The sequence below is a fragment of the Acipenser ruthenus genome, chromosome 3 (genome assembly GCF_902713425.1).
Source record: "Acipenser ruthenus chromosome 3, fAciRut3.2 maternal haplotype, whole genome shotgun sequence".
In the NCBI taxonomy this organism is placed as follows: Eukaryota; Metazoa; Chordata; class Actinopteri; order Acipenseriformes; family Acipenseridae; genus Acipenser; species Acipenser ruthenus.
The window spans coordinates 82,289,048-82,295,756 of record NC_081191.1 but is presented as its reverse complement, the minus strand read 5'-3'; the positions used below and the strand labels follow the sequence as shown (position 1 = coordinate 82,295,756).

At 35.3% G+C, this 6,709-nt stretch overlaps 1 long non-coding RNA gene across 1 annotated transcript; it reads left to right on the top strand.

Moving 5' to 3' along the window:
• The first annotated feature begins 2,271 nt into the window (after window positions 1–2,271).
• On the top strand, window positions 2,272–6,405 carry LOC131724732 (uncharacterized). Its single transcript, XR_009320304.1, has 2 exons — window positions 2,272–2,444; window positions 5,524–6,405. It is a non-coding gene; the product is annotated as an uncharacterized LOC131724732 (long non-coding RNA).
• Window positions 6,406–6,709: the final 304 nt, after the last annotated feature.

The window sequence follows — 6,709 nt, the reverse complement described above, 5'->3', positions numbered from 1 at the left end:
TTGCAGTATAATTGTTGTTTTAATTAAATACTTGGCCACATAGGTACTGAAATTGTGAATGACCTATTACCTCGCATTCTAAAACATTTTAAAAATTGACTATATAGGGTTACTGTTTTATTTACAATTAATTCAAACATGTTTACCAAGCCATTGTGCATTTTATAGGAAATCAGGTTACAGCTATCGATAGCGTTTGATCGGGTATTGTTGTTTTGTCGACCAGCATCACAGGCCCTGCAGGTACTAGCGTGCTAGTTAAACTACATCTTTAGATGGGTTAAGACACAAACACAGGGTAAGAATGTTCATAACACATGTGTTACTTGCCAGTGCAGTTAACAAGTCTAATTATTTTAGATCTATACATTTCCATTATTACATTCACTATTGCATATGAATGACGGAATACGCCAAAGTAATGCGTGTGGTTTTTATATATAAGATTTTTTAAAAAAAGAAACCTTCTCATATGGTGTTTATAATCGAGCATCCCTGGCAACAGATGACAGTCTATTGCCAGGGATGCTCGTTTATAAACACCATATTATATATATATTCTCACTGCAGAACTATACATGCTAGCTTGTGTTTGGATTGGTTGCCCTCGTGTTAAAGCACGTTCTCTGTAAAACAAACACAACCCCTTTGTGACCGGAGCTAGAGATGGCACCTAATTCAATAAATCATTCATTCACAGCTACTCCGACTTCACCTCTGCATTTTCTTGACATCTCTGACACAGTGGATCATTTTTGAACTGATAATCCCTATTTACACATATGCCATAATTGGCAAAGAATTTCTGCTGTACTGTTCATGTTAGTACAGCAGCGCATTCCAGATGGAGTTGCTTTTTGTTTTATTTTTTTATACCTAAGCGTCGAACGGGAATGGCCCTCTTCTCTTTTTACCTGGTTGGTCCGTATTTATTATTATTGCAGAGTCCAGCAAAACTTAACTTAATGGCTGCACATGTGAATTATATTGAAATGCATCCTACATGTTTTTTTTTTTTTTTTTTTGGTATTAAATGTAGCATTAAATAATTTGTTTGTTTGCTTGATTTATTATTATTATTATTATTATTATTATTATTATTATTATTATTATTATTATTATTTACACAAAATTGCTTTATTTTGTGTCAGTTACAGATACGAAATTAGTGAATCAAAAGCACCTCGTATCATAAACCAGAACGATATTAATTGTAATATGTATCTTTGGCTGCTTTGATAACAATTCTGTTAAAAACAGTTCACTTAATTTAAAGGCTAAAGTGAAACTCGAAATATGAATGTAATATTAATAAATAAATAAGCAATTAAGTAAATCAATAAATACATACATCCATAAATAAAAAAACAATACCATATGAACTAAAATGTGACGTACAGTATTTAGAAAAAATAAAAGTGTTGCCTATCGTTTAATGCTTCTTGTGTCAATGCGTAGATGGATAGACAGATAGAGAGGCAGATAGATCTAAGTCTGGCCATGTGTTCCGTTCTAGAAAATAAAGACGAGACAGGGTGCTCTAGATGAACACTAAAATGATGACAGAGAAAGAAAACACAGAATGTAAATCTGTGTAATCGTTTTGGAGTAGAATCCTTCATTTCCTTTTGGTAATACGAAATATGATGTTATTTATAGTTGCATAATCTCTTCTAGAGCCGGTACAATCCACTTCGACAAATTCAGTGGCAAATGTCCTGCAGCATATAGAGCCGTTACAAAGAAAGCAAGTTGGGTGGTGTACACTGACACTGCTCAATCAGAACAAAAGAATGATATATGGATATATTTAAATGCTTCATTAAAGTCTTCGTTTTAAATGACATCACATACAACGTATATAACGTGTATTTATATGTATGGAATTGTTCATGTTGTCCATAATAATATAATCCATTTACACTTATTATTATTATTATTATTATTATTATTATTATTATTATTATTATTATTATTATTATTATTATGTAGCCGTAGTAGTTGTAATAATATTTGGCCTACAGTCGACTTCTTTAAAACTGTATTTTTTTATTGACTTTGATATGTGGTGTACGCGTATGAGAGAGAGAGAGAGAGAGAGAGAGAGAGAGAGAGAGAGAGAGAGAGAGAGAGAGAGAGAGAGAGAGAGAGAGAGAGAGAGGGGAGGGGGCATTTAACTCATTGTGATGCATGCAACGATCTGCCCTCTTTTGAAAGAAAAAAAAACAGCCCATGCTTAGCTGAACAGAAAGCACCCTACTCACAAGAAGGCATTTCAAGGCTCAAAAGAGGATGTTTTATGTCTCCTCTTAATGTGAAATCTATAAACCAAAAGAGAAAGATACAATTAAACATATTTCATAAAATTTAAAAAATAGCATGGATGTGGGACAAGAATGCTAAATGTGACGGTGTAGATAGCGTGGATCATTAAACCACTGGATGTAAGTACAAAATGTTTGTAAAAATACAATACAAAATATGGTGAATGTTTTATTTAGGCAATTTTAGGCTACGAGTAAGTCATTGTATCTCAGAAATGTAATTTCAGGTTGATAGTGGTCTGTTTCACATCTCCCCTGTTCTATGTGTTTGTAGTAGAAATATGCGGACTGTTTGTGTAATACGGGTGTAAATTTAAAGACGTTATATGACTCATCTAAATAGATAGATCATTGTATATGGATTATAGTGCGACAAAAATGACAGTTCAACACACAACGTTCCAGCATTTGCAACGCGGCATGCATGGTCCTTCAGATTCAAGTTTTTGTGTGTGTGTGCTTTTCTTTCGCGGACAATAGGAAGAAATATACATTACTGAGTTAATTGCGTCTCTCTTTCAGTGGGCTATCGAGTGACCAAGACAATGAAACCTATAACTGGTTTATTGTTTTTAGAGATCTGTCGCTGATGTTAAAGAATGCAGATGGGCACGGTTTCGTCTTTGTGTGGTGCTAAAGCTGGAGAGGCTCCCTTTTTTGTTTTGGAAAGAGAAAATGGCGAGTCCTATTGTCTGCATCACATTCTTACGGTCATTCGCTTTGCCTGTGAATTATTCTGCCTTTTTTTTCAGCAGATTATTGATAATACATTTCATAATTCATGCAGAGATGGTTTTTTTACTTTGCGATTTGGGCGAGATTCAAACATACTTGCTTATTTCGTACTCTGCCATTAAACAGTGAATGGAGATATTAACTATTTTGTGACCTATGTGTTATGTAATACGTAGATAATTCACAATTCAAAACCATGGACAGCGAAGTTGAATATGATGTACTCGGTCATAAATTGAAATAGGCTGAAATTGAATTAGCAAAATACATAGATAAAACTACTACCAACATATGGCTTTATTTACTTTAAAATGAATGCATGTAGTATTACAATTTATATGTAAAATGTTATATTCTATTAACAATTATATTAGATGTTCAATTATTTCCAGAAGTAATCTATCTATCTATCTATCTATCTATCTATCTATCTATCTATCTATCTATCTATCTATCTATCTATCTAATGTGTTTCTAGAGGTCCAATGGGTTAAACGATTAATTGCATCTCCCAAATCCTTTGCTTCTGAATTGAAATTGTGTTCGGTGATTTTATAGGCAACTAAAATCCCTGTAGCACAGTCATTTGTGTTCAACTAAATATAACACCACCACGACATTTAAACAGTGCACACTGCCTATTTGCAAAGCATACATTCCTTAAGAAAGTGTTTGAAGATACAAACGTACTTGAAATTGCAGGTTAGGTTAGGATGGATATCCTTGGATATCAAATCTATTGTAATTAATTTACTGAGCATTTTTGTATGCATCTTTGCGAGGGCCAGTATATCCCATTTATGAGAAATACAGTACAATTGCGTTTTAACCTTCAAGTAAAATACTTGACTATGCAAAATAAAGCTATGTTTACATGTCAGATTTATAAGTGTGTTTGCTAAACTGCATAGGAACATTTGTACTTCATCAAAATTTGATATGCGGTAAAGTGCATTAAATAAATTTTTCCGGCAATACTGTTAGTCCAAATGTATTATCTACGTCATCTTTTTTTTTAATTATTTTTTATAAACCACTATAAATATATACAATTATAGAAATATGTCACACCATTTAATGTTTGCTTTTGTTTTAATCCCCCCCCCCCCCCCCCCCTCCAACACTGAGTAAATATGATCACACTGTTGTTAAGCATTATTCAGACAGCAGTTTAACTTGTATTCTTCTGAACAAGGGGAGAGGGGGGGTCAGACTAACCTGGAGCTCGTTTCCTAAAAGCAGCTTTAACCTAACCAGCATCGTAAGACCGTGGTAAGAGCAACGTTTGCAAACTGAAGTGTTTCCCAAACACTATAGTAACTCCAGTCCCTCTTGAAATACTACTTGAGTTCACAAGTGATTTGGTGTAATCTGGACATGTTCGTGGCGGTTGTAAGGCACGGTGGGAGCGTAAAAAGACTTAACAAGGGCTGCTTATTCAGGGGGTAGTTTCTTTGAATCGTCAGCAACACCGCAGACACCCTCACAGTCGACTCTCAATACAGTTCACATTGTTTTGTTTGATTCGCTACGTTATTTTTAGTTTCCAGAATAATATATCGTTTTTTTTTTTATTTCTACTTCATTAATTAATAAATCGTGGCAATGATCGTGAGCTCAAAGTACTACTGTTATTGGGAAACGAGACCCTGGTCAAAATGTGGACGTGTTCTCTTTCGTTTCAAGAACATAGAGATGATCAGTACTTTAGGAGCAAACATCTGTCTGCTCAGTGACGTCACCAACCCCCATGTAATCCTCTTGTGCTGAAGGCAGATGCCTTATTTGTTTGGCTAGAGAGCCATTAATCCTTAAATCTGGATCAGCAGGCAAGGGGAAAAGACTAGACCGAGCGATCCCAGTCCCATTAAACGTTCGCCGGGCAGAAGAGGTATCTACTGTTTCTGTACTTCTTCAATACAAATTCTGATTGTCTGGAGAATATACTGCTCCATTGGGCTGGAATATTTGGAAAGCCAGGCTCATGAATGTGCCGAGACGAAAGCTGGACTGCAGAATTATTCTTGCATTTTGCTGCCTCTTTCTATTTAGGCACTTGGTGTCTGTTGTTGTTTTATTTTAATTAATTAATTAATTAATTAATTAATTAATTAATTAATTAATTAATTAATTACTTTTTGATAATCCAAATTCTTATACTAGGTCGGAATCGCTGGATCTGTGTTTACAAAACTGCTTTTTTGACAGTACGGGCTTTTTGGTGCTCCCTCTACTACGTGAATATGGTTATTGGTACAGTTGTGAGACTCTTTCCAACAATATCTTGAGGGAAATGATCATTCGAACGAGGGCTGTATTTGGGCTTGATAACGCAGGTGTATATGATATACCAAGAAACCCTTTTTTAATTCAAAATGGTATCACTTTATTTTATAGAGAAAGTAAACTGTGTGTTGCGATCATCATCTTTAATGACGCTTTTTGTATGTTTTTTTTTTTGTAGGTGGTTAAAAGGAAATGCGTACTGGAGTGAAAACTGCCACTGATCCTTCTTTGCCAACACAAGACCAATCCTTCGAAGCAGATGAAATGGACCGCCCCTATTTTCATCCAAGCTGGATTGAGGCTTGCTATAATTTTGACACGAGCTCCTAAAATTCAGTTCTTGTGGTGACGTTAAGTCTTTTCAGAAGCAGAGGCAACATATCCAGCATTAGTGCTCCTCCATCACTTTCAGTTATGTTTTTAAAGGATAATCCCTTTACACGTCTATTTGACCGCATCCAACGAAAACACAGATATAGTCGGATATAATAGGAATTTTACCTATATTTTGAATTATAACAAAACTCATACCAGATGGGCTGTCTGGAGTCTCGTGGGGTAGACAGGGCTATTGAGTTTATATACTACATTTCAAGGTAATATGATACCAGTTTCTTTTCATTCCAAAATGATGGGGAAATAAATCGATTGGGGGCGCGGGGTGCGGCGGTTAAGTCCCTGTCCTGGTGCGGGCTACTCATACTTGGAAGCACGGATAGCCAACGCATCACGTAAACTGCAGACAGCAATGTAAATAATAAGTGTATTTAATGTGCTTTTTAAAAAAAATGAAATTCATGCCTATTGCCCTGCTTTATGATGTGAGACTCTGACTCTCCGTGTTCACAGCGGACCTTGATTTAATGTCATACAATTAAGGCACGCGGTGAATGCCAAGAGCGGAGCCTTCAACCTTCGGCATCATACCCGAGCGACCTCTTCAGCGCACAACTCGCTATAGAAGTAGCTGTTATTTCTAAGTTTATTATTAATTTTGTAACTACAAAATGAAATAATCGATTTTTGACAAGGTAAGAATACAAATAAGCACACACACACACACACAAAAATCCCAAATTATGATTATCATTAACGTGAATACAATAACTGATATTTATTGCAATAATTTAACTGTTTAAATATCCATGTTCTGGTCTATTTTGAAGCATGCAGTGTTATAAAAGACTTAGCGGTGTATTCATATGTAGAAAAAATATGTTTTTTTTTTATTGTGCAGGAAGTTTGTGGCCTATTCCCGCAGAGGCATTAGCGCAGGTGTTAGTTAAACAACAGACGTGCAAGCGCTGTTCTTTGTGCTGAACTCTAGATTCGTACTAGGAAAGTACTTAGTCATTGTAGAACTA